The following is a 15806-nucleotide window of genomic DNA, read 5'->3' on the forward strand; positions in this document are numbered from 1 at the left end:
CAACCCACGGAACGAGCGTGCGGGCGCTCAGCAGGTCAGAGAGGCAGAATGCGTGAGCCGGGGATTGGCTCGATCCCCCCTGCGTGCTGCCGATCCTGCTACCGTAACCCTCAGTCTGATTCGATCTTAGACTGGGAATGAACTCTGTATGCTTAGACATGGAATGAACTCTGTACGCCTAAGCCAACCCACGAAACGAGCGTACGGGTGCTCAGTCAGTCGGAGAGGTAGAATGCGTAAGCCGAGGATCAGCCTGATCCTCCCTATGTGCTATCAATCCTACTATCGCAACCCTTGGTCTGGTCTGATCTTAGACTGGGAATGAACTTCATATGCCTAAGTCAACCCATGAAATGAGCATGCGGGCACTGAGCCGGCATGAGAGGCATAATGCACAAGCCGAGGATCAGCTCGATCCTCTTCTGCATGCTGCCGATCCCGTTGCCACAACCTTCGGCCTGATTGGGGCTCAGACATGGAATGAACTCCCTATGCCTAAGCCAACCCACAAAACGGGCGTAGGGGTGCTCAACCGACTGGAGAGGCAGAATGCGTAAGTCAGGGATCGGTCGGTCCCCCTTACGTGCTGTCGATCTTATTACCACAACCTTCGATCCGATCTGATCATAGATTGGGAATGAACTCCGTATGCTTAGACTAGGGATGAACTCCGTATACCTAAGTCAACCCATGAAACGAGGGTGCAGGCGCTTAGCCGACCAGAGAGGCAGGATGGGCAAGCAGGGGATCGAACGGGTGGTAGGTGGGTTCAAGCACATCTTCATATTTCTGCCATGCCAATACCATTTTTATGGCTTGTAAATTCAGACAATGGTCCCCTAAGCCTTCATGTGAAGTTTCGTGGCAAGACGACCCATTTTCTATTTTTCATGATTTTTGAAACGTTTTGAAGTTCGGGATTTTTTTAAAATTTTTTTAGAAAGAGTTTTGTCCCCAAATTTGGTAGAGGTGATCCTTGTATTTTTATTGGCATGCACAAAAAAATTCAGCTAAAAAATCAAAGTGGAGAAGATTTTGTGACCGTTTGAAAAATGTGTTCCCATTTCAGACACTTTAATGGCTACTGGCAGCAAACCTATAAAATCTCAAATGCTCTTTAAGGGGGTGTGAGTTCTTGAGGTTTGATGAGGGACAGGGGGCCAATATAAGGCCCAAGTATCAGCACCCATCGCACATCATGTGCGCACACCCCCCGGCCCCCCCAATCTCGGAACCCTCAATGCCACCGGTTAGGCTCTTCAACGATGCTCCGGCGATGGTGCCCGGGGTGAAAAAAATGCGGCACCAGCACATGGCCGAGCTCAGCATGTGCACCGTGGCTCAAAATCTTAGACTGGGAATGAACTCCGTATGCTTAGACATGGAATGAACTCCGTATGCCTAAGCCAACCCGCGAAACGAGCGTGCGGGCACTCAGCCGATCGGAGAGGTAGAATGCGCAAGCCAGGGATCGGCCCCATCCCCCCTGCGTGCTGTCGATCCTGCTACCACAACCCTCGGTTTGGTCTGATCTTAGACTAGGAATGAACTCCGTATGCATAAGTCAACCCACGAAACGAGCGTGCGGGCACTGAGACGGCCGAAGAGGCAAAATGCGCAAGCCGGGGATCGACCCGATCTGCCTCTGCATGCTGCCAATCCTGCTGCCACAACCATCGATCCATCTAGGGCTTAGACATGGAATGAACTCCCTATGCCTAAGCCAACCCACGAAATGGGCGTGCGGGCGCTCAACCGGTCGGAGAGGCAGAATGGGCAAGCCGAGGATCGGCCCGGTCCCCCTACGTGCTGTTGATCCTGCTGCCGCAACCCCTGGTCTGGTCCAATCTTAGACTAGGAATGAACTCTGTATGCCTAAGTTAACCCACGAAACGAGCATGCAGGTGCTGAGCCGACCGAAGAGGCATAATGCACAAGCTGGGGATCGACCCGGTCCCTCTCTACGTGCTTTCAGTCTCGTTGCCACAACCCTCGATTCGACTGGGGCTTAGACATGGAATGAACTCCCTATGCCTAAGCCAACCAACGAAATGGGCGTGCAGGCACTCAGCCGACCAAAGAGGCAGAATGCGCAAGCCAGGGATCTGCCCGATCCCCCTTGCGTGCTGCCGATCCTGCTGCCACAACCCTCAGTCCAGTTTGATCTTAGACTGGAAATGAACTCTGTATGCATAAGTCAACCCACGAAACGAGCGTACGGGCGCTGAGCTTGCCGAAGAGGCATAATGCGCAAGCCGGGGATCGGCCCGATCCCCTTCTGCGTGCTATCGGTCCCGCTGCCACAACCCTCAATCCAACTGGGGCTTAGACATGGAATGAACTCCCTATGCCTAAGCCTACCCACGAAACGGGCGTACGGGCGCTCAGTCGATTAGAGAGGCAGAATGCGCAAGTCGGGGATCGGCCTGGTCCCCCCTGTGTGCTGTCGATCCTGCTGTCGTAACCCTCGGTCCGGTCTGATCTTAGACTAAGAATGAACTTCGTATGCATAAGTCAACCCACAAAACGAGCGTACAGGTGCTGAGCCAACCGAAGAGGCATAATGCACAAGCCAAGGATCGGCCCGGTCCCCCACTACGTGCTACTGGTCCTGCTACCACAACCCTCGATCTGGATGGGGCTTAGACATGGAATGAACTCCCTATGCCTCAGCCAACCCACGAAACGGGCGTACGGATGCCCAGCCGATCGAAGAGGCAGAATGCGCAAGTCGAGGATCGACCCGGTCCCCCCTGCGTGCTATCGATCTAGCTGTCGCAACCCTCAGTCCGATCTGATCTTAGACTGGGAATGAACTCCGTATGCTTAGACTGGGTATGAACTCTGTATGCCTAAGTCAACCCATGAAACGAGCGTGTGGGCACTCAACCGGTCGGAGAGGTCGACTGGAGAGGCATAATGCGCAAGCCAAGGATCAACTCGGTCCCCCTTGCGTGCTGTCGATCCCGCTGCTGGTCCTGCTGCCACAACCCTCAGTCCGACTGGGGCTTAGACATGGAACAAACTCCGTATGCCGAAGCCAACCCATGAAACGAGCGTACGGGTGCTCAGTTGGCCGGAGAGGCAAAATGCACAAGTCGGGGATCGGCCCGGTCCCCCCCTGCGTGCTGCCGATCCTGCTGCTGGTCCTACTGCTGCAACCCTCGGTCTGGTCTGATCTTAGACTGGGAATTAACTCCGTATGCTTAGACATGGAATGAACTCCGTATGCCTAAGCCAACCCACGAAACGAGCGTGTGGGTGCTCAGCTGGCCGGAGAGCTAGAATGCGTAAGCCGGGGACAGTCTGGTCTCCCCTGCATGCTGTCGATCCTGCTGTCACAACCCTCAGTCTAGTTCAATCTTAGACAGGGAATGAACTCCGTATGCCTAAGCCAACCCACGAAACAGGCGTGCGGGCGCTCAACCGGCTGGATAGGCAGAATGTGTAAGCCAGGGATCGGCTCGATCCCCCCTGCGTGCTACCGATCCTGTTATTGCAACCCTTGGTCTGGTCCGATCTTAGACTATGAATGAACTCTGTATGCTTGGACTGGGGATGAAGTTCGTATGCCTAAGTCAACCCACGAAATGAGCGTGCTGGCGCTCAGTCGATCATAGAGGCGGGATGCGCAAGTTGGAGATCGAACGCATGGTAGGTAGGTTCGAGCACATCTTCATATTTTTGCCATGCCAATGCCATTTTTATGGCTTGTAAATTCATACAATGGTCCCCTAAGCCTTCATTTGAAGTTTCGTGGCAAGACGACCCGTTTTCTATTTTTCATGATTTTCAAAACATTTTGCAGTTCAAGATTTTTTAAAATCTTTTTAGAAAGAGTTTCATCCCCAAATTTGGTAGAGATGATCCTTGTATTTTTGTTGGCATGCACAAAAAAATTCAGCTAAAAACTCGAAGTGGAGAAGATTTTGTGATCATTTGAAAAAAGTGTCCCCATTTCAGACACTTTAATGGCTACTGGCAGCAAACCTATAAAATCTCAAATGCTCTTTAAGGGGGTGTGAGTTCTCAAGGTTTGATGAGGGATAGGGGGCCAATATAAGGGTCAAGTGTCATGCCTTGGGGGGGCGCGCCAGGCGCATCAGGTGCACCAACAGGCAAGCCAGAGGTTGAGGCCCGCAGTCCAGGTGTGCTGGCGAGTATCTGCGCGCAAAGCCTAGCAAACGAATTCAGAACGCCCGCCCAACTTGCAGGCCAGCCCGTGAGACCAAGGCCTAGCATACAAGCTGCCCCACCACATCCAGAAGGGAGCAAGGTGCTGGACACGCAAGGGAAGCTTCTAGAAGCAGGCAGGATCAGCAGTAGTATCCTGGCAGATTTGGTTGACCCTGAAAATTAAGAGTTACCATCCTGATGGACTGTAATCTGTATAATCCCATGATTTTAGCCTTTATTCTAGGGATATTGCCATTAAGTGTAAGTTGGAGCCTCAACTATAAATAGAAGGCTGATCCTCCCTCATTTGTACACCATCAAACACTTCTGTTTCAGTGAATACAAGAGCATTTCTAGAATTCTGCCTTCTTATCATGTTTCTCTTTAACTTGCATAATCAGCCCTTCTCATTGTTCTAGTGCCCGTACGCTTGTGTTTTAGGCTGACTTAGGCATAAAGGAGGAGATTCCAAGCCTAAGGCCACACGATTTTTTAGTCTAAGGTCGGAGCTTGTGACAGTTGGTATCAGAGCAAGTTCGAATCTGCGTGTTTGTATTGTGTAGGTTAGAGGAGATGGCATCCCAAAGTGATGCTGCTAACCAACAACCAGAGGCCCAAGAGCATGGATGTGGAAGAGGGAGGAAAGCCAGTTCTAGAGATATCTGGTCTACCATGGACGGTAGGCTGGCCAAGGTAGAGGTGACCATGGGCGACATGGGGGAAAAGCTTGAGGGGGTAGAGACTCACATTGCATCGCTAGACTCCATAGGGGAGGAGATCCAAAATGAGCTGCAAGCTGCTCTTAACAAAGGCTTGGATGAGTTCACCCAAAAGAATCAGACCTTGGAGGCTGAAGTGCTGACCTTGCGCGATGGATGGAGGCCATGCGCCAGCGGATGGAGGAGCGTACCAGTGAGCTCGTTGCTTGCAAGACTGCCATTAGGAATGGCATGTTTTCTGGAGTGCCCAAGTCCAGATTGGATGTCCCCAAGCCTAAGGAGTTCAAGGGGACTAGGGCGGCCAAGGAAGTAGATAACTACCTTTGGGGTATGGAATAGTACTTCCAGGCCATGGGCATGCAAGACGAGGTGATAAAGGTAAGCACCGCTGCTATGTATCTCACTGATGTAGCCTTATTATGGTGAAGGTGCAGGTGTGATGATATCAGGCATGGGAGTGCCAAGATTTGAACCTTGGCAAAGTTCCAAAAAGAGTTCAGAGAACAATTTTACTCGGAGTATGCCGATGATGAGACGCGGGCAAAGTTACGCAGGCTGAGCCAGCAAGGGGACATAAGGGAGTATGTCCAAAAATTCTCTGAACTGATGCTACAGATCTCGGATCTAGGTGAGAAGGACGCCTTATTTACTTTCATGGATGGGCTGAAGCCATGGGTGAAGCATGAGCTACAAAGGAGAGGAGTTCATGACTTGGCTAAAGCCATGACTACTGCCAAGGCCTTGATAGAGTTCAAGCCTCTGAATAAGTTCGAGTCTACCAAGCCCAAGGGTAAGGGTAGGGACGATAGGGATCGAAAAAAGCAGTCCAAGGGGAAAGACTGTGACCCGGAGTCTAAGGATGGAGACCGAGACCGTTCAACCAAGGATGGCAAGAGGAAGCCACCAACAGGCAAGTGGAAAGCAAAGGGGGATCGAGAGCCACTAGCATGCTACCTATGTGGAGGGAGCCACATAGCACGCAATTACTCGTAAAAGGGCAAGCTGGCTGCTGTAAACAAAGAGTCTGACGAGGAGCTAGAGTCAGGGGCAGCAAAGCTTGGGTCATTGGTGCTCAATGCTGTCCAGAGTAAGGGGAGTCGCAAGCCAAAGGGCTTGATGTTTGTGGATCTGATGGTTACGGGTCAGAAGGTAAGCGCACTGATGGACACAGGTGCCTCACATCTTTTTATTTTGGGTGATGGAGCCCGAAAGCTCAGACTAAAGGTGCAAAAAGGGACTGGTACCATCAAAACGATGAACTCCAAGGAAGTTCCAGCCATTGGAGTAGCGCGGGGAGTGGAGTTACAGCTTGGAGACTAGAAAGGCAAGGAGACCATTGAGGTAATACCCCTCGACGACTATGAGTTTGTGATTGGGTTGGATTTCCTTGTTCGGATTAACGCCCTCCTTGTGCCTTTTGTTGATTGTGTTTGCATGTTGGATGCACGATGCCAATGCCTAGTGCCATTGAGAAGAGGGTTTGGAGTTGGGTCGCAGGTGGTGTCAGCCATCCAATTTACCAAGGTGGTAAGCAGACAAGAAGACACCTTCTTGGCAGCCTTGAAATCTGATGAGCCAAGGGAGAAGGAGACTGAGTCACGCTTGGAGGTGCTAAAGGTGCTGAAGACCTTTAGTGATGTGATGCCCGCAAAGCTACCTAGCAAGCTACCACCTAAGAGAGAGGTGGACCACAAGATCGAGCTGGTGTCTGAGGCCAAGCCACCAGCTAGAGCCCCTTATTGAATGTCTCCACCAGAGTTGGAGGAGTTGAGGAAGTAGCTCAAAGAGTTAGTTGATGCTAGCTTCATCAGGCCATCGAAGGTACCCTACGGTGCACCGGTTCTATTTCAGCGTAAGCATGATGGGTTGTTGCTGCTGTGCATAGACTACCAGGCTTTGAACAAGCTGACCATCAAGAACAAGTACCCCATCCCACTCATTACAGACTTGTTCGATCAACTTGGGAGCGCAATGTGGTTCACCAAGCTGGATTTGAAGTCAAGCTACTATCAAGTCAGGATCACGGAGGGAGATGAGCCAAAGATAGCATGTGTCACTCGGTATGGTTCGTATGAATTCTTGGTGATGCCTTTCGGACTCACGAATGCCCTAGCAACATTCTGCACCCTTATGAACAAGGTACTTCAGTCATTCCTTGATCGGTTTGTTGTGGTTTATTTGGATGACATTGTGATCTACAGCCAGACTTTAAGAGAGCATGTAGACCACTTCAGACAGGTGTTCGAGGTGTTGCGGGTGCACAAGCTATTTGTGAAGAGGGAGAAGTGCTCATTCGCCTAGCAGGAGATCCCGTTCCTTGGCCACATAGTGGAAGGTGGTAGGATATGCATGGATGAAGGCAAATACACGCCATCCTAGAGTGGCAACCGCCAGCCAAGGTCACTGAGTTGAGATCGTTCCTTGGGCTGGTCAACTACTACAGGCGTTTCATCAAAGGTCACTCAGCAATAGCCACGCCATTGACCGACTTGCTCAAGAAAGGGAAAGCATGGGAGTGGAGCGCAGGGTGCCAGAAAGCCTTTGACAGGTTGAAGCGGGCTGTGATCGAGGAGCCAGTCTTGGCCTTGCCAGACCATACCAAGCCATATGAGGTGCACACAAATGCATCAGACTTTGCCATAGGGGGCATGTTGACGCAGGAGGGACGTCCAGTCCCATTCGAGAGCAGGAAGCTGAACGAGACTGAGGGCAAATACACGATCCAAGAGAAGGAGATGACTGCAATGGTGCACTGCTTGTGCACTTGGTGCCATTACCTGTTGGGGTCGAGGTTCATGGTTAGGATAGACAATGTGGCGACCAGCTACTTCCAGATGCAGAAGAAGCTGTCCCTCAAGCAGGTGAGATGGCAAGATTTTCTTACGGAATTTGATTTCCAAATAGAGTACAAGCCGGGGTAGGCGAACCTAATGGTAGACGCCCTGAGCAGGAAGGCTAACCTTGCTGCCATTAGCCAACCAGAGGGGTCACTGGTGTCGTGCATCAAGAAGGGACTTGCGCATGATCCTACAGCCAAGGCTTTGATGAAGTACGCCCAGCAAGGTAAAACTAAGCGATTTTGGTTGTAGGATGGCTTGCTGTACACCAGGGGCAGTAGATTGTTTGTGCCGCAGCACGGGAAGCTCTGTAAGGAAGTTTTACAAGAATGCCATGATTCAAGGTGTGCTGGACACCTCAGAATGAGCCGTACCTTGGCGCTGATCGAGGACCGATACTACTGGCCGCACATAAGGGATGATGTGGAAGCCTATGTGAAGACTAGTCTTGTGTGCCAACAGGACAAGGTGGAGCTCAAGAACCTAGGCAGTCTCTTAGAGCCATTGCCAGTGCTAGAAATACCATGGAAGAGTGCTTCTCTGGACTTTATAGTCGGTCTACCCAAAGCAAAAGGGTTTGGAAGCATCATGGTAGTGGTGGACAGGTTTTCCAAGTATGGAATCTTCATTCCAGCAACCAAGGAGTGCCCAGCCGAGGAGGCAGCTTGATTGTTCCTGAAGAACATGGTTAAGTACCGGGGAGTGTTGAGGACCATTGTTAGTGATCGGGATGGGCGTTTCACGGGCAGGTTCTGGATTGAGTTGTTCAAGCTATTAGGGTCAGACTTGAACTTTTCCACCAGCATGCATCCGTAGATCGATGGGCAGACAGAATGAGTGAATGGACTATTAGAGGTCTACCTCAGGCACTATGTGAGTGCCACACAAAGGGACCGGCCAAAGCTACTAGATATTGCACAGTTTTCCTACAACTTGGAAAGGAACGAGGTAACGAACCAGAGCCTATTTGAGGTTGTGACAGGGCAACAACCACTAACACCTCATTTGATTGCTGCAGGTTATACAGGGTCGAATCCAGCAGTATACAAGTTTGCCAAGGCATGGCAGGAGCAAACTGACTTGGGCAGAGTTTGTCTACACAAGGCGGCCAAGAGGTCAAAGAAGTGGGCAGACCAGTATAGGCGGTACATGCAATTCCAGGTTAGAGACTTGGTGTTGGTGAAGCTGCATCCCATTGTACACCATAAGGGGCTGCACAAAGGCTTAGTCCGGAGGTATGAGGGACATTTTTGAGTAGTCAAAAGGGTAGGCAAGGTTGCCTACAAGTTAGATATGCCACCCAAGCTGAGGGTACACCCGATGTTCCATGTGAGCATGCTCAAGCCGTTCCATGAGGATGAGGGAGATGCAGGACGGGCAGAGTCAAAGCATGCACCATTGGGAGCAAGGGCCTCATATGAAAAGGTGGTCCACAGCATCATAGCTGACCGAGAGGTGAGACGAAAAAACTATCAGCTAAGACAAGAGTACTTGGTGCGCTAGAAGGGACTTCGAAACAGTGAGGCGAGCTGGGAACTAGCAGATGACTTATGGCAGTTCAGGGACCAGATCAGGTAGTACCATGCAAAAGATGCAATGAGGGTGTTGCACAATCAGGTAGGGGAAATGTCACACCCTGGGCGGGTGTGCCAGGCACATCAGGCACACCAGCAGGAGAGCCAAAGGTTGAGGCCCGCATACCAGGCGTGCTGGTGGGTATCTACGCGCAAAGCCTAGCAAACGAGTTCAGAATGCTCGCCCAACTTGTAGGCTAGCCCGTGAAACCAAGGCCTGGCATACAAGCTGCCCGCACCACATCCAGAAGGGCCCAAGGAGCTAGACACATAAAGGAAGCTTCTGGAAGCAGGCAGGATCAGCAGCAGCATCCTGACAGATTTGGTTGACCCTGAAAATCAGGAGTTAGCATCTTGATTGATTGTAATCTGTATAATCCCATGATTTTTGCCTTTATTCTAGGGATATTGCCATTAAGTGTATGCTAGAGCCTCAACTATAAATAGAGGGCTGCTCTTCCCTTATTTGTACACCATCAAACACTTCTATTTCAGTGAATACAAGAGCATTTCCAGAATTCTGCCTTCTTATCCTGTTTCTCTTTAACTTGCGTAATCAGCCCTTCCCGTTGTTCTTGTGCCTGTACGCTTGTGTTTTAGGCTGACTTAGGCATAAAAGAGGAGATTCCAAGCCAAAGGTCGCACGGTTTCTGAGTATAAGGTCAGAGCCCGTGACACAAGTACCAGCAACCATCGCACATCATGTGCGCACACCCCCCGACCCCCCCAATCGCCGGAACCCCCAATGCCGCTGGTTAGGCTCTCCGACGATGCTCCGGTGATGCTTCGACGATGGTGCCTCAGGCAAAAAAATACGGCACCAGCACATGCCCGAGCCTAGCATGTGCACCGTGGCTCAAAATCTTAGGCTGAGAATGAACTCCATATGCTTAGACATGGAATGAACTCTGTATGCCTAACGCAACCCACGAAACGAGCGTCCGGGTGCTCAGCCGGTCAGAGAGGTAGAATGTGCAAGTCAGGGATCAGCTCGATCCCCTCTACGAGCTATCGATCTTGCTATCGTAACCCTCGGTTCGGTCTGATCTTAGACTGGGAATGAACTCCACATGCTTAAGTCAACCCACGAAATGAGTGTGCAGGCGCTGAGCCGATCGAAAAGACATAATGTGCAAGCCGGGGATCAGCCTGGTCCCCCTCTATATCTACCGGTCTCGCTGCCACAATCCTCGGTCTGGCTGGGGCTTAGACATGGAATGAACTCCCTATGCCTAAGTCAACCCATGAAACGGGCGTGTGGGTGCTCAGCCGATCGAAGAGGCAGAATGCGCAAGCTGGGGATCGGCTCGATCCCCTCTATGTGTTGCCAATCCGATCGTCGCAATCCTTGGTCTGGAACGATCTTAGACTGGGAATGAACTCTGTATGCTTAGACTAGGGATAAACTCCGTATGCCTAAGTCAACCCACGAAACGAGCATGCGGACACTCAGCCAATCGGAGAGGCCAGCCAGAGAGGCATAATGCATAATCCGGGGATCAGCTTGGTCCCCTTCTACGTGCTGTCGATCCCACTGTCGGTCTTGCTACCACAACCCTCGGTCTGGCTGGGGCTTAGACATGGAATGAACTCCGTATGCCTAAGCCAACCCACGAAACGAGCGTGCGGGTGCTTAGCAGACCGGGAAGGCAGAATGCGCAAGTCGGGGATCGGCCCGATCCCCTTTGCGTGCTGTCGATCCTGTTGCTGGTCCTACTGCCACAACCTTCGATCCAGTCTGATCTTAGACTAGGAATGAACTTCGTATGCTTAGACATGGAATGAACTCCGTATGCCTAAACCAACCCATGGAACGAGCGTGCGGGCACTCAGCCAGTTGGAGAGGCAGAATGCGCAAGCCGGGGATCGACCCAATCCCCCCCTGCATGCTATCGATCCTGCTATCGTAACCCTTGGCCCTGTCTGATCTTAGACTAGGAATGAACTCCGTATGCCTAAGTCAATCCATGAAATAAGTGTGCGGGCGCTGAGTCGATCGAAGAGGCATAATGCGTAAGCCGGGGATCGGCCCGATCCCCTGCTGCGTGCTACCGGTCCTACTGCCATAACCCTCGATCTGGCTGGGGCTTAGACATGGAATGAACTCCCTATGGCTAAGCCATCCCACGAAACGGGCGTGCGGGCACTCAGCCGGCCAGAGAGGCATAATACGTAAATCGAGGATCGGCCTGGTCCCCCCTGCATGCTAACGATCCTGCTACCGCAACCCTCAGTCCAGTCTAATCTTAGTCTGGGAATGAACTCCATATGCTTAGACTGGGGATGAACTCCATATGACTAAGTCAACCCACGAAACGAGCGTGCGAGCCCTTAGCCGACCAGAGAGGCAGGATGCGCAAGCCGGAGATCGAACGGGTGGTAGGTGGGTTCAAGCACATCTTCATATTTTGACAATGCCAATACCATTTGTATGGCTTGTAAATTCATACAATGGTCCCCTAAGCCATCATGTGAAGTTTCGTGGCAAGACGACCGTTTTCTATTTTTCATGATTTTTGAAACTTTTTACGGTTCGGGTTTTTTTAAAATTTTTTTAGAAAGTTTTTTATCCCCAAATTTGGTAGAGATGATCCTTGTATTTTTGTTAGCATGCACAAAAAAAGTCAGCTAAAAACTCGAAGTGGAGAAGATTTTGTGACCGTTTGAAAAAAGTGTCCCCATTTTAGACATTTTAATGGCTACTGGCAGCAAACCTATAAAATCTCAAATGCTCTTTAAGGGGGTGTGAGTTCTCAAGGTTTGATGAGGGATAGGGGGCCAATATAAGGGTTAAGTACCAGCACCCATCGCACATTATGTGCGCACACCCCCGACCCCCCTAATCGTCGAACCCCCAATGCCGTCGGTTAGGCTCTCCAGCGACGCTCAAGCGATGGTGCCCCGGGCAAAAAAAATACGGCACCAGCATGTGCACCGTGGCTCAAACACTTACACTGGAAATGAACTCTGTATGCTTGGACATGGAACGAACTCCGTATGCCTAAGCTAACAGACGAAACGAGTGTATGGGCACTGAGTTGACCGAAGAGGCATAATGTGCAAGCCGGGGTTCAGCCCGATCCCCCTCTGTGTGCTGTCGATCCTGCTGCGATAACCCTCGATCAGGCTAGGGCTTAGACATGGAATGAACTCCCTATGCCTAAGCCAACCCATGAAATGGGCGCTCAGCCGACCAGAGAGGCAGAATGCGCAAGCCGGGGATCGGCCCAATCCCCCCTGCGTACTACCGATCCTGCTGTCGTAACCCTCGATCCGGTCTGATTTTAGACTGGGAATGAACTCTGTATGCTTAGACAGGGGATGAACTCTGTGTGCCTAAGTCAACCCATGAAACTAGCGTGCGGGCGTTCAACCGACCGGAGAGGCCGACCGGAGAGGCATAATGCGCAAGCTGGGGATCAGCCCGGTCCCCCTCTGCGTGCTGCTGGTCATGCTACCACAACCTTCAGTCCGATTGGGGCTTAGAGATGGAATGAACTCCGTATGGCTAAGCCAACCCATGAAACGAGCGTGCGGGCGCTCAGTCGGCCAGAGAGGCACAATGCGCAAGCCGACGATCGGCCCGGTCCCCCCTGCGTGTTATCGATCCTGCTGCTAGTCCTGCTGTCTCAACCTTCGGTCCAGTCTGATCTTAGATTGGGAATGAACTCTGTATGCTTAGACATGGAATGAACTCTGTATGCCTAAGCCAACCTAGGAAACGAGTGTGCGGGCACTCAGTCGGTCGGAGAGGCAGAATGCACAAGCCGAGAATCGGCTCGATCCCTCCTGCGTGCTACCGATCCTACTACCGTAACCCTCGATCCGGTCTGATCCTAGATTGGGAATGAACTCCGTATGCCTAAGTCAACCCACGAAACGAGCATGCGGACGCTCAGCCGACCAGAGAGGCAGGATGCACAAGCTTGGGATTGAACGCATGGTAGGTTGGTTCAAGCACATCTTCATATTTCTGCCATGCCAATGCCATTTTTATGGCTTGTAAATTCATACAATGGTCCCTTAAGCCTTCATGTGAAGTTTCGTGGCAAGACGACCCGTTTTCTATTTTTCACGATTTTCAAAACTTTTTACGATTCGAGATTTTTTAAAATTTTTTTAGAAATACTTTTGTCCCAAAATTGGCTGGAGGTGATCCTTGTATTTTTTTTTTTTTGCATGCATAAAAAAATTCAGCTAAAAACTCGAAGTGGAGAAGATTTTGTGACCATTTGAAAAAAGTGTCCCTATTTCAGATACTTTAATGGCTACTGGCAGCAAACCTATAAAATCTCAAATGCTCTTTAAGGGGGTGTGAGTTCTCCAGGTTTGATGAGGGATAGGGGGCCAATATAAGGGCCAAATACCAGCACCCATCGCACATCATGTGCGCACACCCCCGGCCCCCGAAATCACCGAAACCCCTAATGCCGCCGGTTAGGCTCTCCAACGATGCTCCGGTGATGGTGCCCGGGCAAAAAAATTGTGGCACTAGCACATGCCCGAGCCCAACATGTACACCGTGGCTCAAAATCTTAGACTGGGAATGAACTCCGTATTCTTAGACATGGAATGACCTTCGTATGCCTAAGCTAACCCATGAAATGAACGTACGGGTGCTCAGCCGGCCGGAGAGGCAGATGCGCAATCCGGGGATGGCCCGGTCCCCCCTGCGTGCTATTGATCCTACTACCGAAACCCTCGGTCCGGTCTGATCTTAGACTAGAAATGAACTCCTATGCATAAGTCAACCCATTAAATGAGCGTGCGGGCGTTGAGCCGGTCGAAGAGGCATAATCCGCAAGCCGGGGATCGACCCGATCCCCCTCAGCGTGCTACCAGTCCCGTTGCCACAACCCTTGGTCCGGTTGGACCTTAGACATGGAATGAACTCCCTATGCCTAAGCCAACCTATGAAACGGGCGTGCGGGCGCTCGTGGGTCGGAGAGGTAGAATGCGCAAGCCGGGGATCGGCCAGGTCCCCCCTGCGTGCTGTTGATCCTGCTGTCACAACCCTCAGTCCGGTCCGATCTTAGACTAGGAATGAACTCCGTATGCTTAGACTGGGGATGAACTTCGTATGCCTAAGTCAACCATGAAATGAGCGTGCGGGCGTTCAGCCGATCGGAGAGGTCGGTCGGAGAGGCATAATGCGCAAGCCGGGGATCAGCTCGATCCCCCTCTGTGTGCTACCGATCCTGCTACCGGTCCTACTGCCACAACCCTCGATCCAATGGGGCTTAGACATGGAATGAACTCCGTAAGCCTAAGCATACCCATGAAACGAGCATACGGACACTTAGCCGGTCGGAGAGGCAGAATGCGTAAGCCGAGGGTCAGCCTAATCCCCTCCTGTGTGCTGTCGATCTTGCTGCTGGTCCTACTGTCATAACCCTTGGTCCGGTCTGATCTTAGACTGGGAATAAACTCCGTATGCCTAAGCCAACCCATGAAATGAGTGTGTGGGGGCTCAGTCAGCCGAAGAGGCAGAATGCACAAGCCGGGGATCAGCCCGATCCCCCCTATGTGTTGTCGATCTTGCTATCTCAACCCTCAATTCGGTCTGATTTTAGACTGGGAATTAACTAAGTATGCCTAAGTCAACCCACGAAACGAGCGTGCGGGCGCTGAGCCAGCCGAAGAGGCACAATACGCAAGTCGAGGATCGACTTGGTCCCCTTTTGCGTGCTACCGGTCCCGCAGCCACAGCCATCGGTCTGGCTGGGGCTTAGACATGGAATGAACTCCCTATGCCTAAGCCAACCCACGAAACAGGCGTGCGGGCACTCAACCGACCAGAGAGGCAGAATGCACAAGCCGGGGATCGACCCGGTCCCCCCTGCGTGCTACCGATCCTGTTGCCATAACCCTTGGTCCAGCTGGGGCTTAGACATGGAATGAACTCCGTATGCCTAAGCCAACCCACGAAACAAGCGTGCGGGCGCTCAGTCGATCGGAGAGGCAGAATGCACAAGCCAGGGATTGGCTCGGTCCCCCCTGCGTGCTGTCATTCTTGCTATTGCAACCCTCGGTCCGATTCGATCTTAGACTAGGAATGAACTCTGTATGCCTAAGTCAACCCACGAAATGAGTGTGCGGGCGCTGAGCCGAGCAAAGAGCCATAATGCGCAAGTCGGGGATCGGCCCGATCCCCTACTGCGTGCTGTCAGTCCCGCTACCACAACCCTCGATCCGACTGGGGCTTAGACATGGAATGAACTCTCTATGCCTAAGCCAACACACGAAACAGGCGTGCGGGTGCTCAGCCGACCGGAGAGGTAGAATGCGCAAGCCGGGGATCGGCCCGGTCCCTTTCATGCTACAGATCCTGCTGCCGTAACCCTCGATCCGGTCCGATCTGAGACTGGGAATGAACTCTCTATGCTTAGACTAGGGATGAACTCCGTATGCCTAAGTCAACTCACGAAAACGAGCGTGCGGGTGCTCAGTCGATCGGAGAGGCATAATACGCAAGTCGGGGATTAGCTCGGTCCCCCTCT

This window comes from Durio zibethinus, chromosome 7 (genome assembly GCF_047325235.1).
Source record: "Durio zibethinus cultivar Kanyao isolate XHJ-2024 chromosome 7, ASM4732523v1, whole genome shotgun sequence".
Taxonomy (NCBI): Eukaryota; Viridiplantae; Streptophyta; class Magnoliopsida; order Malvales; family Malvaceae; genus Durio; species Durio zibethinus.